At 43.8% G+C, this 24,890-nt stretch overlaps 1 long non-coding RNA gene across 2 annotated transcripts; it reads right to left on the bottom strand.

Annotated features, from left to right (window-relative positions):
* Nucleotides 1–11,699: 11,699 nt before the first annotated feature.
* LOC142838891 (uncharacterized) lies at nucleotides 11,700–23,784 on the bottom strand. Of its 2 annotated transcripts, XR_012908649.1 has the most exons (4): nucleotides 23,724–23,784; nucleotides 13,336–13,388; nucleotides 11,978–12,219; nucleotides 11,700–11,848 (listed from the first exon to the last, which is right to left on the bottom strand). It is a non-coding gene; the product is annotated as an uncharacterized LOC142838891 (long non-coding RNA). The 2 variants fall into 2 exon arrangements; XR_012908650.1 differs by lacking the exon at nucleotides 23,724–23,784 and having other exon boundaries at nucleotides 11,978–12,222; nucleotides 13,336–13,390.
* Between the last annotated feature and the right edge of the window lie 1,106 nt (nucleotides 23,785–24,890).

Genomic DNA, 24,890 nt, shown 5'->3' with positions numbered 1-24,890 from the left:
TTCATTAGCCAATAAAAGCAACACATATAAAGAAGGGCATCCCACAGCACAGCACAGGACCCCAGTTTGATTCTCAGCACCTACATGTTGGCTTGCAACCCTCTGTAACCTTGGTCCTAGGGGAATCTGACACAGCACACAAGTGGTGCACAGACATGTATGCAGACAAAACATACACATAAAATAAAAATAAAAGAAAATAATATATGGGATTGAAGTCCTTTACCATAGATGAATGTTTACATTTGATATAAGCATATATATATATAATATATTATATAAACATTTTATCCTGGTTTATGTCACCTGTTGATTTTCTTGGTAACTTTTAATTTCAGTAAAGTCTAGTGTTCTTTGTGTCCTGTCTTAAAAAAAAACTTTGTCCTTTAAATAGAAGAATTTTGAGGTTTAATTGTTGCTTTTATTGCAATCATCCATGGTAATGTTCCATCCAGAAGGGGGTGGAAGACCATTTTTGTTATTCTTGCTGCAGTTCTTTCTCCATTGAAGTGCTCTGCCATCCTTGCCAGAGCCAAGTTTGAACAGGTAAGTATGGGATGGGCCATTTGTGGACCCCCTTCTTGGGTGCCTTGGTCTATGCATCCATCCTCAGGAGGTCTGGCTTTGCTGAGGTTAATCTTTAATCTCTGGGTAGATTTCAGAATAGCTCACATGCCATTCAAAGAGATCCCCTACAGCTTCCTACTCAGGTGTTTTTATTTGTGTGTTTGTTTTTATTAGAAGAGTCTCGCCAAGTAGCCCATCCTGGCCATGGATTCATTACCCTTGGAGTGTGGCACCAAGCCTGGCTTTTCTCTTTAGATTTTAAATACTTTCCTCAGTGTTGATATACAGTTTTCAGTATAGAGGTTTCAGACAGATTTTTTATAAATTCATGACAGTGACTTTTCCCTTGATATTTCTGTAATCAACAATTTTGCACACATACAAATCAAGACTGACCCATTATAGTCTACCTTGCAGCCTCCTGTGCATATGGTTGTATTTTTATGCTTATCTTTGCAGGATTTTCTACATGCTTGCACCCAGACTCACAAGGCCTGGGCGATGTGTGGTTTTACTTTTTCCTTTCCCCAGAAATGAAGGGCCTTTTTGCAGGCTGATGTAGCAAGGGCACCCTTGCCCAGCTCCTGACTCTGTTCATCCGAATGTGGTTCATTTCTCTTTCTTCTCTGATGCTCTGAAATGTCTTCTGATGCATATAGATGTGGATTCTTTCTTTTGTCTACACTGTACCATCCTCAATACCCAATCTCATCTGTTATTCCATTTCCTGGACTCAGGATTCAAGACTTTTTAGCATTCCAGAAAGTTCTCGGTCATCAGCTTTCCTTGTGACCTCTGGGATTCCAACTAGGTGGTTGTTTCAGGTTTCTTTCCTCCGTGTTGCCCCTCAGTTGATTTGTGTGTTTTCCTTCTGTGTCTCTAGGCTGCATTCTAGGCAACATTTGTTCTTAATTTCCCAGTTTAGTGTTCACTGTCTTTATCTTTTAAAAAAATGTGTTTTTATTTTATTTTCATGAATGTTTGAGTGCATGTGTGTTTGTTTGTGTGTACCATGTGCCAGTGCCCATGAAGGCCAGGAGAGGGTGCAGGATCCCCTGGAACTGGAGTTACAGTGGTTGTGAGAAATGAACCCAGGTCCTTTGCAAAGGCAGCTGGTTCTCTTAACCTCTGAGTAATCTGCTCAGGTCACTCAATGTTTTATCTTTGCATTTTAAATGCTTCCAGACTAGGAGGTTGTAATAGCATTCTTGGCTCTGATTTCCCTAAGGTAGCATTTCCATGGCTCCTGGGTGCTGTTAAAAACTGAAAGGGAGCATGGTGTCACCTGCAGATTGTATCCAAATTCACCCCATTCCTTAGCATGCTTTATTTGGCCCAGCTTGCAAGCTGCACTTGGTTGCAATGCTATTCTACCTCCTCAAACATGGAACAATACTTGATTGAGCCTTTTGGGAAACAGTGGATTGTGTACGGTAAGACATCCTTGGATTTGGGTGACCTGCTGTTTCCAGGTGACATGTATTCTGTAGAAAAGCTGCAGAAGTGATGATGTCACCTTCTGGCCCTGGCTCCTCCCCTCATGCTCGACTTTTCAGCTGTCAGGGGCTTACAGCTGGCTTACAACCCCAGACTGTTTGGAACCAAATGTTTATATCCCAAATACACTGTAAGACAGTGGGACAAAGGTCAGGCCACTGGCCTAAAAGAGTGCCCGCTTCTCTGTTCCAGCATGTTCCCAGAATCAAGGTGACTCCTGATGGCAGTGGCCATTAGAGACTGTTCCTGCGAGGACAACCTCACCAGAGCCACCAAGCATCCAGGGAAGATGACAGTGGAGGTCAGATCATACTCTCAGTGACATCTTGGTGCCCAGACAGTACCCACACTGTGGTAGCTGTGGGAGTGACTCATGACACTATCTAATAGTCTGTTAGCTGTTGTACTGAGGAAAGGAGTCTCAGCAATGGCAACTTCTACAGCTATGGGGTGCTTTGGAGCAGCGTGGACTGAAGGCATTTGTGAAGCCCTTTCAGGTCTCCTTTATGCCTGGTTGGGAACCTGTCCATGATGTCTGCTGTGGGTGAGAGGCGGGAAGAGCTTGTTTCCTTCTGTGACTTCTCTTTATAACCCTCTTATAACAGCTTGCTTCTCTAGGCTTATAACCCAGGAAGGGTGGATCCAGGGAAGGCTGTAAATTAGACAAAGATTCCATTCAGTGCCCTTTTCTAGCTTCTGACACTTTTGTTTGTTTGGTTGGTTTTTCAAGACAGGGTTTCTTTGTATAGCCCAGCTGTCCTGGAACTCACTTTGTAGACCAGGCTGACTTTGAATTCACAGAGATCCACCTGCCTCTGGCTCCTGAGTGCTGGGGATTAAAGGTGTGCACCACCACCTAGCCCTTCTGACACTTAGGAAGCCAGTGGCTCCTTCCCTCTTCTTTGTACATAACCAGTAAAACTGCAGGTACTTAAGGTGCTGAGTAGTTCTTCTACATGTCCCATGCCTGACTCATCTGGGTAGAGGCAGGTGGCCAGAGCAGACTTCAGGTGGACATGGGCTGGAGCTGTATAGCAGCTGCAAGAATACCGTTTACTGAACGCCATGGCCTGGGGGAATCATAACTTTTAGGGGACCTTGGAAAAAGCGGGGCTCCTAGAAAAAAGGCAAAGGACTTGAGAGCAATAACCAGGTGGAGAGGAATCAAGAGTGTCCTGCCATGGGACAATGGTCTTCTATCCTGCCACTTGTGTTGTTTTTAATAAAATGCTGATTGGCCAGAAGCCAGGCAGGAAGGAGAGGCATGGCAACGAGAATTATGGAAAGAAGGAAGTTTCACCCAGATGCAGAGGAAGCAAGATGTGACTGCCTCACCGAATAAGGTACCAAGCCACGTGGCTAACATGCACAAGAATATAAGAAGATGTAAGAATTAGTTAATAAGAAAAGCCTGAGCTACTAGGCCAACCAGTTTATAATTAATGTAGAACTCTGTGTGTTCCTTTGGGACTGAATGACTGAAGGACCAGGTGGGACAGAAATCTCTGTCAACAGTGTCCAGCCACAGGAGTGGTCGGTCACTATAGTCATGGAGTTGGCTAGAGGGGCTGGCAAGGGTCAGGGAGAGGCAGAGCTCCAGGCTGGTCCCCAACATCATCTAACCAAACCCAGAGGCTTTAATCAGAGACAAACTTGGGCACCTGAATTCTCCTTTCCACCAGGTCTGCATTTGTTAGATCTAAACTCCTAAAATGAGTATTTCCTCCTTAGTTCTTCATGGGATGGGCCAGTTCATTGTGCTGTATGCTGACAATGTCTCTAAGGTTCAGATAAAGTAAACAGCTTCCATCCAGAACACACACAGTCCTTCATGGGATGAGCCAGTTCATGCTGCTGTAATGCTGATGACATCTCTAAAGTTCAAATACAGTAAATGGCTCCCTTCCAGGAACAACACTCTTTCTGTATGGTTTGAAGTGATCCAGATAACAAGCATGGACCCTAAGCTGATTTTAAACACAGCCTTGGGTGGGTGGGAACAGTGGAAGAGACAGCTGGCTAGCACTTGGGGGATGATGAGATGCTATGAAAGGCTACCTATCTTTTATTTTTTAGAGAGCCTTATAAAATAGAAATCAATGGGTCTCAATACTGACATTTGAAAACTATTCCCAGAGATCCAGAACAACACCCTGGGGAGAGAAGCAGCAAGAGCTACCATGCAGCCAAAAGGGAGAGCGCTTGCCCAGCATGCTCCAGGCCCTATCCATCCCCAGCACTTCCAGACAGAAGTAGGAAAGAAAAGGAGTGGGGAAGGTGGGAGGGAGAAGACAGAGGGTTGAACAGATAGACAGGTAGGTTGAAATCCCCAGTATGGAAGAAAGGGTTTTGTATTGACTCAGAAATTTGGGGTGGGGTCAGGAAATCCAGATGGCTTGTCTTCCAGCTGTCGAAGATGAGGACACAAGAGAGAAGGCCAGATAACAGCAGAGGAACAAGCCAGGAAGTATGCCTTGCACCAAATACCCTCCCGTTGTTTGAAAAGCTGTAAAAAAAAAAAAAATCAATAAAGATTTGGGGACAAGGAAACAGTTGAGCCCTTAAGAGAGACCCTGTGCTCTAGCTTCCAGGAACAAATGGCTTATTGCCAGCCACCACCAGAGACCAGGAGGTTTGCTAAACATGGTGGAACAGAGAAGGCATTGTGGGCAGGGCAGGAGTGATTGCCGTCTTTCTGTGATCCGGAAACAATGCTCCTGAGGGAAATCTGCCACTGGGGAAGGCAAGTGACTGAGCCACACTTTGGTGAAGAGCCAACCTCATGGCTTCTCCCTGCCTGGTAAGTTTTAACAGTCATAGCCAGTCTACGAACATGCAAATGTTAAAGGTTTTACTGAAGCTCAAAGTACACATCAGGTAGGAAGGCAAAGACCTTAGATTTTTGTTTTGTTTTTTTCCTGGGAGCATTGTTAACATGATGCCAGAAGGACATTCACAGCAGAGAGATAAGGCTTGGCACTGTCCAGAAACTTCCACCGTTCCTGACCTCATATCTGAGAAGATGGAGATGTACATACCTTCAGTATGTCCGCGTAGAAACCCTTCCAAACTTCACCCAACTCTGCTGCTGCCTGGGGCATCCCTGGAGAACCTCAGGCCCAGTTCTTTCCTTTCCCCGCCTTGGTGGAAGATGGCAGTTACCTATGAGATGTGCCTCCCCCAGGTTCTTCTCTGCTGTGACCTCATTGGTTCCCCCTGACTCCTCAAAAGCATGTCCCTCCCTCCAATTCCCAAAGGCCCTCTTTCCTACTTTTTCTGCCTAACATTTCTGCCAAACTTGATAGCATCTGGTACCTGCAGCTTCTCCATAACCACTCTCTTCCTTCTCCTCTCCCCCACCTTCCCCCTCTTCCCTCCCCATCTTTCTCCTTTCTCCCATTTTCCTCCCCCACTTCCTCACCTCCTACTTTCCTTCCTCATCTTTGGATTTTGTCTTCTAGTGCCCAATTGGAACCATGGAAATTTCTAAACAGTAAAAGGGCAGGAAGTTTACCTTCCTCTAAGACTACACCCTCTTCCACCAACTGTTGACCCCACTGCCCATCAGGGACCTTGAAAAATTTGGAACTAAGGATTTACCAACCTCCCTACTTTGGAAAGAGGAACAATAAAGGGCCAGAAACACTCCCAAGGTTATCTTTCAGGGTCCTGACATGAGGTTTAGGTTTAAGTAGACGGCAAGAGTTACAAAGAACTAAGCAGACCTGACCAAGGTTAGTCCTGCCCATCCCTGAACCATCATTGTCTCAACTCTAGTCTCTAGTCTCTTCTCCCCTGCAGGGGTGATGTCCATTGTCAGTCCTGGGGGAGATTTCTTCCTGGCAGACAAGTTTTTCTTTTATCCTTCTTCTATCCTGACACTGGGGAAGTTCTAGTTCCTTGGGGTCCCAACTCAATAGTCTAGTAACAGAAAGGATGGGTACCAGAGTTTTTTTGTTTTTTTCGAGACAGGGTTTCTCTGTGGCTTTGGAGCCTGTCCTGGAACTAGCTCTTGTAGATCAGGCTGGCCTCAAACTCACAGACATCCGCCTGCCTCTGCCTCCCAAGTGCTGGGATTAAAGGCATGTGCCACCACTGCTGGGCTGGGTACCAGAGTCTTGACATGAAATATCTTTACTCTTGCCAGGGCAGTTACAGGATCAGCCTGTGTGAAGATAGCCATGCTAGACTGCACTGGATCTCCTGTGCAAAGCAGGGCTCCTTTACGAGGGCTATCGCTGGACCTCTGTAGACTCTGATCCCCCCAGCTACCTGTTCTGGAGAGGCAGAAGGATCTGGAACAATGTCTATGGAACATTAGTTTGGAGACCCTTCTTTTATTCTTCTCATATCCTGTGCTGGATGGCTCGAGCTATGGCTCACAATGGCTATAAGCCCTGCTGAGGTGATTGACATAACAGAGCTCTCAGGCTGTGTGTTCCAGAGAGTAAGATAAGGTCCCAGACCCTTGTGCCTGAATTATTTGTGGGCAATGGCTGAAACTATCCTTGGTCCCTCCCTCCTCAGCTTTCCTATTGATTTTGGTGGGAGCAGATCAAATCTACAAAGTCCTAACCTGGAAAAGTTGCATGGGGAGTGGAGGAGAGAGCAGCCAGGCCCGGGGTTGTCCACCTGTTATCTCAATACTCAAAAGATGGAGGCCGGGCCAGAAGTTTAGGGCATAGTTTAGGGCACATGCATAGTGAGATCAAGATTTGTCTAGACTACATGAAACCCTGCCTCAAAAAGAGAGACAGAGAAACGAGAGAGAGAGAGAGAGAGAGAGAGAGAGAGAGAGAGAGAGAGAGAGAGAGGATATGTTGGGGCCTAGAACCTTCCAGAGAGGCAGGCAGTTCTTGTGGTCCATAGCCCACATTCTTCTGAAGGCTTTCCTGAGCAGGACTCAGGGTTCTGCCTTCACAGCTAGGAAGAAGCTGAACCATGTCATGGCAGGGACACAGATACTGATTTTAGGATACTCTCCAACTGTTTGAGTCTTTCTGCCTATAGTCAATAAGAGACAGACGTCTGTGCTGATACAAGTCCCTTGTGACAAGAAGTAGCTATTTTTTTTTTTTTTACCTCAAATTCAAGTGTGTTAGAACTTGGTCCAAGAATCTGACCAAACACGGATAACATGACTAACGCAGGATGGCTCAGACCAGAGCAGCAGGGCTCCTGAGCTGCGAGGTCCAGTCTAGCTCTGTCCCGGTGCTGAGACCAGAGGGCAGCAAATCACAGTTTCCCCTTTGTAATGGCAGAAGGCAACCAGATGGTGTCTAAAGACAACCCATCTGCTTATAGCTCAGGCTCTGTTCCTCAGGACTGTGTGTGCCCTCTGTGGTGACAGCTGTCACCTGCTGCCACTGAGACTTAGGCAATGCAGAGTCCATGATTGTAGACTGCCCTGGAAAAGAAAAATTATACCTATTTCCACAATTTCTCAGATGGAGGTGGATATCAGGCTACGGACGACCCTGAAATTGAGAAAGGGCAGAGATATACCCAACTCAGAGAGGAGGGTCCTGCTCGTAGAAGCCCACACCTGTAGGTTCCTCACAAGGTTCCACCACCCGAGATGGGTTTCAGTGTGCTAGTGTGTGTGTGTGTTTTCAGGTGCACATGCACCATTCTCAGGTACCACCCTCCTTGTTTTGTTGAGACAAGGTCTCTCAGTAGTCTGGAGCTCACTGATTAGCCTGGGCCCCTTCCTTAGGATCCTCTGTCTTTACCTCCCCAGACCAGGGATTATAAACTTCAACCAGTCCACCCAACATTTTCAAATTGGTTCTGGGATTAAAGTCAGATGGCAGGACAAGCATTTTACTGATTGAGTCCCACTTGGATTGGTTTTTAGATGTAGATTCCTGGGCCTTGCCTCAGACCCACTGACTCTTCTGGGTCTTAGAGACCAGGCCCAGGTACCCAGCATCAGTGTCCACGAGCAGATGGTGCCTTTGCTGTCAGCTCTCTGGCTGCTGATAATTTGACCTTGAGATTTGCAACTTTGACTATTCATGATGTCAGCTTTGAACAAGCCTTGACTAGTTCATCCTGGGTTTGTTTCTGTCAGGGCACAGGGCTCCTACCGCAGTGTTTGTGTGTTCCTTGTAAATGCTTATGAAATGACCTAAGGTCACTGGGCACCCAAGGAAGTTTGGAACAATCGCCTTATCTCCAATAACCACCAGGCTCAGGGACCATTGCTGACCATTGAACCATTTTATAGCCAGCCCACACATGGGATGGGTTAGATTTCCCCACTCTACCTTCAAGGAAGTGATACCACGGGCTGATTTGTTCAAAGTCCACCGAGGAAAGGCTCCACAATAAGATTGCCTAGCCACTGCTGTCCCCTTGTCAGGTCTGGATGTGAACAGCATAAATATGCCAAGAAGTACACACAAACACATCTTTCTGAAACCACGTCCTCCACGTGCCCCAGTCTTTCCAGAGCATCTTAATTTCTCTTACTGAACAGTGGAAATGAACCATACTCACACCTTCTAAAGGACCCAGAGGACTGTAATTTCCAGAATCTCCCCCAGGATCCATCTTCTCCCTGTTTCCTTTGGTAGCCTAAGTCAGAGAATTTCACATCTAGAGGTTCTCAGACTTAGCTGCTTCTGAGGAGGTTTGAAAACTCCTGGGAAAAGGAGGAGCTTGAGATGAAACAATAGCAGCAACTCCTCCCCAGGAGGTGGGGAGGTGGATCAGTAAGTACAGCACCTACTGCACAATGTAAGGACTTCAGTTTGAATCCCCAGCACTCACATAAAAGCTTGGTGGGCGTGGCACCCACCTGTAAGCCTGGGATGGAAAGCTGCAGATAGAAAACTCGCTGTACAAGCTCGGGAGGCAGATTATCTGAAATGTCAGAAAAACACACTTGCTCCAGGTTTAGCAAGACACCATGTTCCAACATATAATATGGAAAGCAATGGAGGAAGACACCCACAATGTCTACGTGCACGCATGCATACACACACACACACACACACACACACACACACACACACACACACATATATATATATATGCAAAAAAAAAAACCCTCTTCAGGAGTTTCCAGTATTCAGCAAGGTCAAGTTTACAGGTCCACTGGCATAAATAGAATCAGCCTGTTCAACTGGCCCTTCTGCCAGGAAATGTGCAAAGTACTTAAAAAATGAGTGAGAAAACTTGACTTGCGTGGTGAAATTCATGCTGTTCTAGAGCAGTGTAGTCTAAACAGTGGGTTCTTCACAGAGGACACTCCTCACCCATCAGATAGACAGACTGCCTGATAAACAGCACAGAAGGAGAGGAGTCACGACTTGGTAGTAAAGATAGTGAACTTCCAAGATGGCTGGTGACTTCTTCACCCTCCTGACCTGAGCCATAAACCCAAAAGTTTTAAAATAAAGGCCTTTGGGGTTTTTCTTCTACCCTGTGGACTGGCTCAACAAGTTCAAGGCCAGATCAGGGCCTGTTACACAACAGTTCTGGGCCAGTTTGTCTTTCTTCAAACTGACGAACCTTGGGTTAGTAAGGAAGACCCTTCACAGGCTAACAAGCAAACAAAACTACAGCCCTCAAGGAGATCCTGCTCCGACCCCATTTTTCTCTCCACTTACCTGCTCTATGTATATGTTTCCCTAACCCTAAAAGAGTCCTTCACTGTGTGGTTCTGTCTGCTCCTGTTAGGTGTGTTTGAGGACTTCTCCGCTGCTACCTGTCACACTCGAGAGTTTTCCTGCCTTTTAATTCTTTGACTGGCAGAGGAAATGAACCAGATCTTGAGCTCTTTGGGATAATAATCCACAAACAACATGAGCTGATGAAGTTTATTTTGTAGTTGCTCTTAGTAACCACTCCTGGATACGACTCTCTGCTGGGGTAATTAGGATTTCAGCCCTGGCTGAACACTGGAATTCCTGAGATAGGAAAGAACAGGTGCCTGGTCTAAGTGCGCCTGGGCTCTGGAAAATTTTTATGTTTTTTTGGTGGATTTCCTGGGTTCCTATTTGAAAAGTACTGCTTTTTGTAATTCTTTCATCAGAGTGTGTCTGAGTTTGGTGACTCTGGTACTCAGGAGGCTGAGGCAGGAGGATCACAGGTTCCAACACTAACGAGGCTATATAGTGAGCTTTTTCCTTTTTCTCTTTCTGAAACTTGTAGACCAGGCTTGAACTCACAGAGTTCTGTCTCTGCTTCCCAAGTGCTAGGTTGTTTTTCATTCAGTTCTCATCGTTTCATTGTTGAAAGTGTCTAGGTTCATAGCCCATTTCCTCTGCCTTGGAGAGGCTTTCTCTCTCCACACACATGCTTCCTATGTAGGTGTTAGCTACCCACTCATCACTGCTGTGTGTTAGAGTCTGTCTTTTCTTTCTGGGATCTTTTCTCACTTTTGGTCCTCAGTGTTCTGCATTTCATTGTAAGAAATCTGTGGATTTATTTCTATTTACCTTCAGGTTCCTCAATGCTACCCTCCCAGAGGTGTTGCCCTCCTTCACTGTTGGAAAGCTGATGTGATATGTCTACTTCTGCACTGATCCCTAGCTTCTCTGATTCTATAACTCCTATAAAGACTCTAGTGATGTGTCTTTATTTTCCATACTATTTGTCTCTTACATATTTTCTACTTCTCTTACTGTTCTATTGGTGTTACTTCCTTTCGGTAGAATTTTCTGTTTCACCGATTCTCTCTTTAACTGTGTCCATTTTAAGGTTTAAACAACTTATGGGGTTATCTTCATACTTAGAGTATGGGGTTTTGTGTGTAGACTCTCGATCAGTCATTTGTATGGAAGAATTTTCTTTTTATCTGCTTGAGTTATTTCAGAACATACCATTCTCTTTTTCTCCTTATCATGATCCCTCCCTATGTGTCTCTGAAGATTATCTATGTAAGTCCTTTGTTATTTACTATGTTCTTTAGAGTTCCTTGGGAAAATTCTTTCATTTTTTTTTGCACCTGTTATTTTTTCAAGGCATCATGTTTCCTCTCAGCCCCTGAATGTCATTTTGTATGTGTGTCTAGCTGCCTCTCTTAGCCCACTGTGGTAGACAGGCTTTGTGGTCAACTCTGTTCTCAATTCTCTTCTTTTACAGTTGAGAAAGCAGTCCTTATTCAGATAAGTCCAGCCTCATATACATACCCCTGCCTTCCTAGGAAGAGCAGTTTCTAGTCTCTGGCACACAAAGGTGCTGTATCCCTACAACCCAACAGTAATTGGCTGGTTGCTTGAGGATGCGTACCCTGCTTCACTTTATTCATACAGACTGCTTCCAGTCCTCTGTACCCCCCCCCCCCCCCCGGGCCCAGAATGCGACCTTGTCTCCCATGAGGACAACATGGAGAGGAAGCTGTCTAGGTGAGCGCAGCTTTGTGATTGCCACTTCCCACCCCGCCAGCTCATAATTTAGATGATAACATTTCAAAGGACTATGGTGGCTTAAAGATGGCTCTTCAGGGGGCACATGCAGACTACCAAGTGTTAAGTAACCCCTTGTTCTCATCATGTAAATCTGGGCTCAGAGGAAGTTCCTATTGATGACACATCATTTTAGTGACTCTCTTCATGAGTAGAAGTTAGGGGCGTCATTTTCCAGATCATTCTGTACAATCATAAAAGAATGTTGATACATGGCTTTATAGAATGTTTATGGAATGACTCACTACTTTTTTTCTTCTTGCTGAAGGTAGGATGGCATTTGGAGATCACCTCAGTTGTAACTATTCCGACCACAGTAAACTTAGAGCAAGAGACCCAGAGGTCAGTCAGTGGTGACCTGTTACATTCTGCAGCACAGAAGAACAAAGAGGGTGGAAGGAATGAGGGTGTACCAGCCTGGGAGACAAGCACAAATCATTACTTGATACATTAACTGCACCATATATAGCACAACTCGGTCAGTGGTTCTCACTCACCGACAAGCAGAGATGTGCAGGGCCCATCAAACTCTGTGATATGTTAGTGACTTTCTCGCTGCCTTGACCAAATGTCTCATAAGAAGCTTCAGAAAAGGAAGGTTTCTTTGGGGCTCATAGTTTGACAGGATCCAGTCCATTGTGGCGGGAAAGGCATGGCAGTGGGCAGCTTCATGATGGCAGGAGCATGAGGTCACATTGCGTCTGTACTCAGGAAGCAGAGACTGGATGGGAAGTGGGGCCTGCTGATTAGAAAGACAGAATCTCAACTCAAAAATAGCCCTGATAGAGTCTTTAAACCTCCCTAAGAAACTTAACAGTCCAAGCCTTCATCTTGTTCTGCACTCAACATTATTGTCTTCCAAGCTCCTACAGAGCATCCCATTGAGATCTCAACACTCAATGACTTTTCTAGCTCAAAGATCTACAATCCTCCCAAAAACATGGTCAGGTCTGTCACAGAAATACCTCATGATCCTGGTACCAATTTAATTAATGAATTAATGTCTTAATTAGGGTTTATATTGCTGGAGTGAAACACCATAACCAAAAAGTAAGTTGGGGAAATAAAAAGTTTATTTAGCTTGCACTTTGTTATTACTGCTCATTTTTGAAGGAAATCAGAACAGGAACTGAAACAGGGGAGGGTCCTAGAGGCAGAAGCTGATGCAGAAGCCATGGAGAGGTGCTGCTTACTAGGTTACTTCACATGGCTTGCTCAGTCTGCTTTCTTAAAGAACCCCTGACTACCAGCCCAGGGATGGCACCACCCACAATGGACTGGGCCCTCCCATATCAATCAGTAATTTTAAAAAATGTCTTAGAGCTGGATCATGTGGATACGTTTCCTCATCTAAGGCTGCTTCCTCTCTGATGACTCTAGCTTGTGTCAAGTACACACAAAACCAGATAGTACAATGTGCATATACATAAATAACAAAAATAACAGCAACACTAATTTTAGAAAGTCCACAAACACATGGAAATTAAACAGTGCTCACCTGAATCACCAATGGGTCAAGGAAGGAATAAAGAAAGAAATTGAAGACTTCCTAAAATTCAACAAAAATGACTGCACAGTGTACCCAAACTTATGGGACACACTGAAAGCAGTGTGAAGAGGAAAGTTTATAGCACTAAATGCCTACATAAAGAAACTGGAAAAATTCCACACTAGCAAGTTAACAAAATACCAGAAAGATCTGGAACAAAAAGAAACAAACTCACCCAGGAAGACCAAATTGAGAGCTGAAGTCAACAAACTAGAAACAAAGAAAACAATACAAAGAAGTCAATGAAACAAAGAGTTGGTTCTTTGAGAAAATCAACAAAATAGACAAACCTTTATCCAAACTAACCTGTTTCAGGGAGCCGGCTGCTTGTTCTTCCCCACTGCCCAGCTAGCTTACACCTGAAATAATCACACAAGAACTGTATTAATTAAGTCACTGCTTAGCCTGTTAGCTCTAACTTCTTATTGGTTTACTCTTACATATTAATTTAACCCATTTCTATTAATCTGCATATCACCACAGGGCAGTGGCTTACCAGCAAAACACGTCTATCTCTGGTGGTGGATCCATGGGGTCTCCCTGACTCCATCTTTCTTTCTCCAAACATTCAGTTCCATCTCCCAGCCTACCTAAGTTCTGCCTTCTCAATAGGCCAAGGCAGTTTCTTTATTCATTAACCAAGAAAAGCAACACACACAGATGGACCTCCCAGACCACTAACCAAAAGGCAGAGAAAAACTATCCAAATTAATAAAATCATAAATGAAAAAGGGGACGTAACAACAGTCACAGAGGAAATACAGAGAATCACCAGGCCATACTTTGAAAACATGTACTCCATAAAATTGGAAAACTTAAAGGAAATGGAAATTTTTCTGGATAAGAATCCTTTGCCAAAATTAAATCAAGATCAGATAAGACCCATAACTGCTAAGGAAATAGATACAGTCATCAAAAGTCTCCCAACTGAAAAAAGTCCAGAACCAGATGGTTTCAGCTCAATACTCCTCAAATTGTTCCACAAAATAGAAACAGAAGACACATTGCCAAACTCTTTTTACGAGGCTATAGTTACCCTGATACCCAAACTACACAAAGACACTAAGAAAGATAATTACAGACAAATATCACTCATGAGCATTAGTGTAAAAATACTCAATAAAATACTAGCAAACCAAATCCAAGAATACATCAGAAAAACATCCACCATGACCAGGGAGCCTTCATCCCAGAGATTCAGGATGGTTCAACATCCAAAAATCTGTCAATGTAATCCACCATATAAACAAATTGAAAGAAAAAAAACCCACATGATCATCTCATTAGATGCTAAAAAAATTTTCAACAAAATTCAATACCCCTTCATGATAAAAGTTTTGTAGAGAACAAGGATACAAGGTACGTGCCTAAACATAATAAAGGCAATATACAGCAAGCCAAAATCCAACATCAAACTAAATGGAGAGAAAACTCAAAATGATGCCACTGAAATCAGGAACAAGACAAGGCTTTTCACACTCTTTGTATCTATTCAATATAGTACTTGAAGTTCTAGTTAGAACAATAAGACAATAAAAGGAGATCAAGGGGATACAAAGAAGAGGTTAAACTCTCACTATTTGCTGGTGATATGATAGTATACATAAGAGACCCCAAAATTCTACTATGGAGCTTCTATAACTCATAAACACCTTCAGTAATGTAGCAGGATACAAAATTAACTTAAAAATTGGTATCCTTTCTTTATACAGATGATAAATAGAATGAGAAAGAAATTAGGAAACATCACCCACCATAATAGCCACAAATAACATAAAATATATTGGGGTAACTCTAACCAAACAAGTGAAAGACCTGTATGACAAGAATTTTAAATCTTTGAAGAAAGAAGCTGAAGAAGAAACCAGAAAATGGATCTCTCATGCTCTTGCATAGGTAGAATTTACATATGAAAAATGTAAATCTTACCAAAAGCAACCTACAGATTCAATGTAATGCTCATCAAAATCCCAGCAAAATTCTTTACAGACCTTGAAAGAACAATACTCAACTTCATAAGAAAAAACAACAACAACAAAAAACCCCCAGAATAGTTAAAACAATACTGTACAATAAAGGAACTTCTGGAGGCATCACAATCCCTGACTTCAGACTCTACTATAGAGCTACAGTAGCGAAAATAGCCTGGTATTGGCATAAAAAGAGACAGGAAGATCAATGGAATCAAATTGAAGACCCGGATATCAATCCACACACCTATGAACACCTGATATTTGATAAACAAGCTAAAAAAATATAAGATGTAAAAAAGAAAGGATATTTAACAAATGGTGCTGACATGACTGGATATCAACATGCAGAAGAATGCAAATAGATCCATATCTATTACCATGCACAAAACTCAGGTCCAACTGGATCAAAGACCTCAACATAAAACCAACCACACTGAGCGTCATAGAAAAGAAACTGGGAAGTATACTTGAATGCATTGCCACAGGAGACCACTTCCTAAATATAACCCCATTAGCACAGACATTGAGAGAAACAATTAATAAATGGGACCACCTGAAAGTGAGAAGCTTCTGTAAAGCAAAGGACATGGTCAACAAGACAAAATGGCAACCTATAGATTGGGAAAAGATCTTCACCAATCTTACATCAGAGAGCAGGCTGATTTCTAAAATATACAAAAAACTCAAGAAACTTGACATCAAAAGAACAAATAATCTAATAAAAAATGGGGTACAGACCTAAACAGAGAACTCTTAACAGACAAATCTCAAATGGCTGAAAGACATTTAAGGAAATGCGCAACATCCTTAGCCATCAGAGAAATGAAAATCAAAACAACTCTAAGATTCCATCTCATACCTGTCAGAATGGCCAAGATCAAAATACTGATGACAACTCATACTGGAAAGTATGTGGGGTAAGGCGAACACGTCTACATTACTGATGGGAGTTCAAACTTTGGAAATCAGTACAGCAGTTTCTCAGATAATTAGAAAACAGTCTACTTCAAGACAAGCAAAAAATATACCCAAAGAATGCTCAATCATACCACAAGGATATGTGCTCAACTATGTTCATAGCAACATTATTCTTAATAGCCAGAAAGTAGAAACATTCTAGATGCCCCTCAACTAAAGAATGAATGAATGAATGAATGAATGAATGAAGAAAATGTGATCCATTTACCCAATGGAGTACTACTCAGTGGTAAAAAAATAATGATATCTTGAAATTTTCAGGCAAATGAACAGATCTAGAAAAAAACACATTGAGTAAGGTAACCCATACCCAGAAAGACAAATATAATATGTACTCACTCATAAATGAATTTTAAACATAAAGCTAAGAAAAACCAGCTACAGTTAACAACTCCAGAGAACCTGGACAACAAAGAGGACCCTAAGAGAGACATGTTGAAGGAGCTGCGGGCTGTGTTCCTGCCGCCCCAGCTCATGGTTGCCTGGTTAGCTTATGCCCCGAAATAACAACACACAAACCGTATTCTTTTAAACACTGCTTGGCCCATTATATCTAGCCTCTTCTCGGCTAACTCTCACACCTGGACTAGCCCATTTCTAATAATGTGTGTAGCACCCCAAGGTGTGCTTACCGGGAAGATTCTAGCCAATGCCCATCCTGGGTCAGAGCTTCATCGCGTCTGCCCAGGAGAGGGGAGCATGGCATCTGAGCTCACTTCCTCTTCCTCCCATCATTCTGTTCTGTTTACTCCACCCACCTATGTTCTAACCTATGAGGGCCAAGCAGTTTCTTTATTATTTAACCAATGACCTTCCTCCATCAGAGACATATATAGATCTACATAGGAAGAAGAAAAAGACAAGATCTGAGTAAATTGGGAGCATGGGGGTCAAGAGGAGGGTAGAGGGGGAGAGAAGAGAAAGTGAGGGGATCAGAGAAAAATGTATAGCCCAATAAAAACAATGAAATAACTATTTTTATTGATAACTGTTTGTTATATGTAATTTTACTATGTTAAAGCTAAAACCTTGCTTTTTTATTAAACAGAAAAGGGGAGGGACCTGTGGTGGTGTTGGGAAATGGCAAAAGCTCCAGGTCACTGAGCAAGAATGTACAGAGGCCACAGGGGCTCAGTGAGCTTTCTGCCTTCTGTTTTTCACCAGATGATGCGTTTATTTGGAGGGAGAAGCATCTGCATATTATATTCAGATAAAATTCGTGTGGACCATGAGGTAAACACACAAGCTGAGAGGGAGAGGAAGCCAGGTGGATGACTGCACACAGAGACTGGCTCTGCCAATGGTGAAGAATCGAGCTGAGAGCTCTGTCAGGTACGGAAGACATCACTTGACTATGTCACTATTCAAAAGACACCACATTTTTTTTTCTCTGCGTGATAAAGTGAGTGATAGGAATATTTAAATGTCAGGGATGAAGCTGTAGCTCCAAGATATAGCGCCTGTGAAGATGGGCAACTTTGAAGGCAAGTCCTACTAGGTAGGTAAAGCACCAAACTGGAAACTCCAAGAATGCTTTCTGCTGAACATGTATCGCTTCTGTGCCGTCACCATGTTAGAAAAGTGGAAGGCCAGTCTGCACTCATCCTGAAAATGATTAATTTTACTTAAAGGATGGGAAATTACCTCTCTCCATTATATGCTCTGCGTCCTTCCCAGGAGCCACCAGCATTGTGATTTCAACAGGACTGAGCAATGCCTTGTGGCTTAGGCAGGATGAAGCCAGGCCTGGTATCACTGCTTCTCAGAAACAGTCACATTGCTTGCCCCTCTGCTGCAGCAAGAGCAAAGGCCCCTGAGCTAAGCTAGGGTGGCTTCTCTTTCTGGACTGAGCCTTCCCATCCCTCTCACTTAGCGTCCTACCACTCCAGAGCAGAAATGACCTGAAGCTGGGCACAGGCAATCTAGTTTCCTTTGTCACTGGTCAGCGAGGCCTCTCTGATCCCGGGCTAGTGCCCTTTACAGTGGCCCCTTTCTCCAACCTTGACGTATCACCCGCAGCACAGGCAAATTCCACCCACATGTGGGTTGGTCCTTTGAATTCCAACTCTGTCCCCTTGTCCTTGTTCTATGAAAACCACTCTGCACAGATGTGTTTCACCTTTTTTTTGTGAAAACTTTGGTGTCTCAGAAATGAGTTCTCTTCCTTTGCTCCTCCTCTTTAATGGTGCTGAGCTTCAGTCCTTTGTGTGAATTTTGGGATCAGTTTGGAGTAACTCTTAGAAACCTCTCAGGAGTTTTACTCAGAGTGATGTTCTGTTTGTAGACGAGGTTGGGAAGAACGGAATTGGCTTTATGGTATCCTCAACAGTCTTCTGATTTATTGGCACAGTGTGGTTTTACTTGGTTATTGTGAGATCTATATTTGACAGTTTTCTTATGTTTTTTTTTTGTTAGATTTGGAGAATCAACCAGATCATTGCCATTGCAAAGGTTCTTTTTTGGGTTAAGATGACTTGTGTATAAGTCTGCCACTGATGTGTCTAAAACTATGCTAAATTATATTGATATAATTAGTAATTTTTACCTTCAGATTTTTTTTTACCAGAGGACAGTCATATCAATTGCATGTAAGGACAGTTTTCTAGAATCTTGTCCATTTTTCTTTCTCTCTCTAATATTCCTTCCTATTCTCCTTTCCCTCCCTCTCTCTGCTTCTTCCTTCTTCCTTTCCTCTGTCCCTCCCCTCTCCCTCTCTTTTCTTCCCTCTCTGAATCTCTCTTTTCTTATCTTTTTTTTTAATCATTCAATTGCCTAGAATCACAGCACAGCATTTGCTAGAAGTATTGATAGATGACACTTCTAAGGATTGTTTATATTGTTAGGTAATTTTAAAATGATAAATTAGACTTTTGCATTTCTGAGATAAATGCAATTTAAGCAGTGTGTGGTGGTACTGGCCCAGAGTTACTCCTAGTCCTTGAGAGACGGGGCAGGAAGAATTGAAAATTCAGGGCAACAATATGTACCAAACAAACAAACCAGCTAGCAAGCTACCAATAGCATAAGTTGAGAAAATCATTATAGTTGTTTTATTAATTTTGATATATTTTGTTATGCTAGCTGCCCAGCCAGGATGGGGTGGATGGTCAGTGGGCCTGACCTCTGTTGACACAAGGAAAGAGCTTAAAGGAGACAATGCTTAAGAAACCAGGTGTTCCTCCTCCCCCTCCCTGTCCCTGTCCTGTTGGGATTGTGTCCTTTGCTTTGTAGTTGCTTTAGGGCTTTCTTCCCTCTGCAAAAAAACCGTTCTTATCACCACCACAGTTCCCTGTGCCTTTTGGAACAGAGCCCTGAGAAGGTCAGGTACCACCACCAAACCCCTACTCTGCCTGGCTAGGCCATTGCCAAGGCTCAGTTTGCAGCAGTCACTCATTTTGTTGGAAAGGAATCCCGGTGTCCTGGGGTGTACACACACTGCCACTGAGGAATGCAGCCTGACAGTCCAGAGACAGCCAGGATGTGTCTGGGGACCATTCTCTCTCCCCCAGGCACAGGGTTTGTTGGCTCTGCAGGGCGTTCCCTGTCCAACTGGAAAAACCAGCACTGCCGCCAGGGTCTTGGTAACCACTGGACAAAAAGTGCCTCCAGGGGCAGGTAGGGAGCCGAGAAGCTGGATAGCTGAATAAACAGAGCAGACCGGCTTGAATTCCTGAGTGGGTGGAAGGACAGAAGGATGTCCAGGAAGGGGAGGGAATCTCACACCTCACAGCCTCCTTTATACTCTCCCAGATGCCCCTGGTCCTGGAAAAAGTCAGGACTCATTGTCCCGTCTCCACCTCCACTCCCATTACCTACTATCCACGCCAGCTGCCCTTCTTCCCAGGTTCCGAGTAGAACAAGCTGGTCATCTACTGGCAAACTTACTCCTGGCCAGCACTTTCTCTGGGGGTTAGAAAGAATGTCAAAAGATGTGGAGTCCCAACAGCTCCCAACGGAGTCATGTGGAGACAAGGGGTTACCTTGAGGGTGCCTGTCAGGCCTTCATTTGCTGGGCCATCTCTATACAAAGAGGAGCTATCCTGACCTCTCCATCCACACCTGAGCAACATGGTCCCCTGCTCACCTGGTGCAGTTTAACTTCACTAAAGGAGATTCAGTGGGTATGGCTGACCAAGACCCTGGGCTACTCTGATACTATATTTAGCTTTAGGCCTCCTCTGGACCACAGCCATGCCAGCATCTATCACCTTTGTTGTTTTAAGAACATAAACTGGGGGAATGGGCACGTGGATCATTGGTAGACTGTTTGCCTAGAATGCCTGAAGTCTTGGTTTCATCCCCCCTATCACATAAGCCAAATGCAATGGCACCCAGATGCAATCCCAGCACTTGAGAGGTGAAGGCAAGAGGATCGGGAGTTCAAAGTTATCCCCAGCTAGACAGTAAGCCTGAGACCAGCCTGGGCTACATGAAACCCTGATTCAAAAGGGAGAAGAGGTGACAGATGGCTCACCAGATGAATCTGAGTTTGATCCCAAAACTCACACAGATGTGGAAGAAGAAAACTGACTTCACAGAGATGCTCAACATCCTTATCCATCAGAGACATTCAATTCCAAACAACTCTGAGATTCCACCTTACATCTGTAAGACTGGCCAAGATCAAAAACACTGATGACAGCTTATGCTGGAGAGGATGTGGGGTAAGGGGAATGCTCCTCCATTGCTGGTGAGAGTGCAAACTTGTGCAGTTACTTCGAGAATCAGAATGGAGATTTCTCAGAAAATTAGGAATCTATCTACTTCAAGACCCAGTAATACCACTGTTGGGTATATACCCAAAGGATGCTCAATCATATCACAAGGACATGTGTTCAACTATGTTTATAGCAGCATTATATTGTCATAGCCAGAACCTGGAAACAACCTAGATGCCCCTCGACCAAAGAATGAATGAAGAAAACATGATATATTTACCCAATGGAGTATATATATATACAGCAATATATATATATATATATATATATATATATATAATGACATTATAAAATTTGCAGGCAAATGGATAGATCTAGGAAAAAACCATATTGAATGAGATAACCCAGACTCAGAAAGACAAGTATAATATGTATTCACTCATAAGTGGCTTTCAGACATAAAACAAACAAAAACCAATCTACAGTCAGTCCATAACTTCAGAGAACTTAGACAGTAAAGAGGACCCAAAAGAGATATATATGGATCTACATAGGAAGGAGAAAAAGACAAGATCTCCTAAGTAAATTGGGAGTATGAGGGTCACAGAAGAGGGTAGAAGGGGAAGGGAAGGAAGGGAGGTGAGCAGAGAAAAATGTATAGCTCAATAAAAACAATTTAAAAAATCATTTATTTTTTATTTTATATGTATTGGTCTTTTGCCTGCATAGATGTCAGGGTGTCAGATTTCCTGTGACTGGACTTAGAGACAGTTGTGAGCTGGGAATTGAACCCAGGCCACCTGGAAGAGGAGTCAGTACCATCTCTCTAGTCCAAATAACATTTTTTTTTTGAGACAGGGTCTCACTGTATAGTCCCTGGCTGTCCTGGAACTCACTCTAAACACCAGGCTGGTATCAAACTCACAGAGATCCGCCTGCCTCTGCCTCCTGAGGGCTGGGATTAAAGGTGTGCACCACCACTGCCCAGCAACAACAATGATTTTTTTTAATCTGGCTAAAATACATAAAACTTGTTTTGAATAAAAACCAAGGCAAATCTACATATATGTATACATATTTACTCACATGTATACCCAACCTTCTCTCTCCCTCTCTCTCACACACGTATCCACATGTGCTCACACTTACATTTAAATTGTGCTCAACAGGATGCATGGCCAAAAGCAGAACAAACTGGAAGTGTTCAGTTCAGGTGAACTGTGTGACTTATCGACCGATACATTCCATGTCTGCCCAGGCATTAGCCATGACAGTTCAGTGCAGCGGAAGCATGAGGGTGGAATACTGGAGGAAGTGGAGAAATTCCTGCTGCAGCAAACTGCAGCTGCTCCAGAGTCAGCTGAGCCTGAAGTAGAGCTTGCCATACGGTCTCCTATCGCAAGCATCCTCCTGGTAATATCCTCCTCACTTTTTGCATCATGGAAGCAGGGGTTGGGGATAGAGGTCCTTGTGTGGATTTGCTCAAGCCTGCCCACTGAGACACCAAGCCGGGCACCACCTCTCTACTGCTCTATGGGGCCTCTTCTGCCCAGATGCTTCCTATACTATGGAAGAAGCCTCATGGGCTCCCTTCTTCTCTTCTACCCAGCACAGGAACTCCCAGCCTATGACAGATCCCCTTGATGCATGATGAAAGATGATGATAAGCGTTTGGTGTACTATGTCCTGACCCTACCTGACTACTAGGTGCTGCTGTGGAAAATCTGGTTTCAGTAAGTGTATTAGAAATTCCACTTTTGGTTCCAAGTTTTCACTATTCTCAGAGGTTGTGTGGTCACCCTAGTCTGCCTGTGGAAATGTTTTAGTTGGAGTCTTGGCTTTGATAAATGGAACATTGGCTATAGCTCCCAGAAATGGTTGGAGATCCTGGAAAAGGTAGACTTGAGTGGGTGGGGTTTTCTGGAAGTAATGGTGGTTTTGTTGGGAGGATAGAAGAGAAAGAAGGAAGGAGTCATGCTGAGAACCTACATGGTTATAGATAAAGAGGAGTGTCTCTGGGCTCAGGGGTTGTGAAGATATATTGCAAGAACCATTATTCTGGCTCTGGATCATGACCAAAAACTGACCAGCACACAAAGAGAGCCTGTACACAAGGGAGAAATGGGCTCTCTCACTCTCAATTAAATACCTGACACAAGGGACATAGGGTGACAGAGAGAGAAGCCTGTTAGTTCAAGAAGGCAGCTGAATAGAAGAAAGAGTATGAGAAGAACCTGCCACAGACAGGTGAAAAGCCAAGGGTGGCCCACGGGTCTACTTTTGTCTGGCTGGGTAGGAGGTCTTTGAGGGAGGTACTGCCCCTCTAAGAGTGTCTGCAACAGGTTCAGCCTCAGTACCACAACACCAGCTGGAAAGGACCAGCCAGGCCCCAGCCCTTACCCCACATCCTCCCTGCACAAGGAACTTGTCTGATCAGAACTCTGGCTCTAGTAATCCAGCCTTCAGTGAGCCAGTCAGGGATCCAAGAAGCCTTCCTTGCCACATCAGCATCACCTAACCAGGAAAGCCTGCACCCCCCCACTTGAAGGTCAGTCCCAGACCCTTGCCAGGCAGCAGGAAGAAGGTATCATGCACGGAAGAAAGTACCAGAGAACCCTCCCCGCTCCGAGCACTAGACAAAGAAATGGCTTGAGAGCAGAGTTGGGACCAAATGTTCACTAGGATTTTGCAGGGATGATGGCCTTAATATATTATATTGTCTCCCCTTGCCCAGTAGAGCTTCATTGCAGTGAACTTATTTCTCCTCAACCTTGAATCTGTATTGGGAAAAGTTGTTCTTAGTCACCCCTACAGCCAGCCTAAGAGAGCCCTTCCCTAGTGAGAGGATTGAACCATGAGGAGCTGAGATCAAGGAGGAATCTGGAGGACAGGGAGTGTGGCCTGAGCTTTCTCTCCCGTTGTCACCATTGCTTTCTATGCCCTCGTAAACATCCTTTCCCCATGCTTGTTTCCTGTTGGACTCTCTATCAGAAGGGATCTGGAAGACTTACGGTCCCTAGAAACAGACCAAGCATATCAACAAGGAACCTTTCTCGAGTCCTGGAGCCAGGATCCCAGCTCCTACCTTGTGGCCTCAGTTGTGGTCTTGTCTCCATCTGGTACATGTCAAGTTCTGTGCCTTCTCTAACCCCCAACGTCCTTGATGGGGAATAAGGAAGTCAATACACCTATCTCACCATGAGCTAGTGTAAACTTCAGTGTGCTAACTGGCAGAGTGCATGTTCAATAAAAAGTAATTATTTTTACAGTAAACACACTGAGCTGGAAGTGAAGGCTCAGTTTCCTTTTACGTCTTGCAACGGACTTATGTCTGACTTTAACCACAGAATAGCACATTTTAATATTAAAACTCCTTCTCTTTTTGGAACATCTAGAGTGTAAAGGTTTGTACAAATCTTCATTTTTTCTGAAAAATATTGTATATATTTGGGACCTTACCCATCCTTACCATTCAAGAAGTTACCTGCAGATTTTCCTTAGTACATGCAAAATATTCTCCTGGAACCATTATGTCTAGGAAAGGCTTCTGCCATTTCCCAGGTCTAAACTCTCTTGCATAACCACGAGCACTGTGGGATTCTAGGAGCTGCTTAATATCAAAACCAAAGTGCAAACTTCCATCTTAGCAATGTTAGGCCAAATATACTTATTAAGATTTTTGTTTTTAATTTTATATATATACATGGGTGTTTGTGTATAGGCTTGTGCACATGAGTGCCGTGTCCATGGAGGCCAGATGAGGGTAATGTTAAAGTCCCTGGAACTGGACTTACAGATGATTGTGAGCCCCCTGACATGGGTGCTGGAAATTGGATCCTTTGTAAGAGGGGTATCTGTTCAGTGCTGGTTAGTTATTTTGTCAGCTTGACAAAAGCTAGAGTTATTCACGAAGAGGGAGCCGCAATTGAAACACTTTCATAAGACTGGTCTGCAGGCAAGTCTATGAGACTTTTTCTTAATTAGTGATTGAAGTGGGAAGGCCCAGCCCATCGTGGGATGGAGATCCTAGATTGTGTAAGAAAGCAGACTGAATTCTGTGGGGAACAAGCCAATAGCATTCCTTCACATGCTTTGCATCAGCCCCTGCCTCCAGGTTCATGCACTGAGTTCCTGCCTTGACTTCTCTGGATGATGAACTATAAACTGTTAGCTGAAATGAACCCTTGCCTCCCAGAGGTCAAGGTGTTTTATCACAGCAGTAGAAAACCACTGAGTCCCTACATGCATGCGT

Source organism: Microtus pennsylvanicus, chromosome 1, assembly GCF_037038515.1.
Source record: "Microtus pennsylvanicus isolate mMicPen1 chromosome 1, mMicPen1.hap1, whole genome shotgun sequence".
In the NCBI taxonomy this organism is placed as follows: Eukaryota; Metazoa; Chordata; class Mammalia; order Rodentia; family Cricetidae; genus Microtus; species Microtus pennsylvanicus.
The sequence above is the reverse complement of the archived record's forward strand: the minus strand, read 5'-3'. Positions and strand labels throughout refer to the sequence as shown.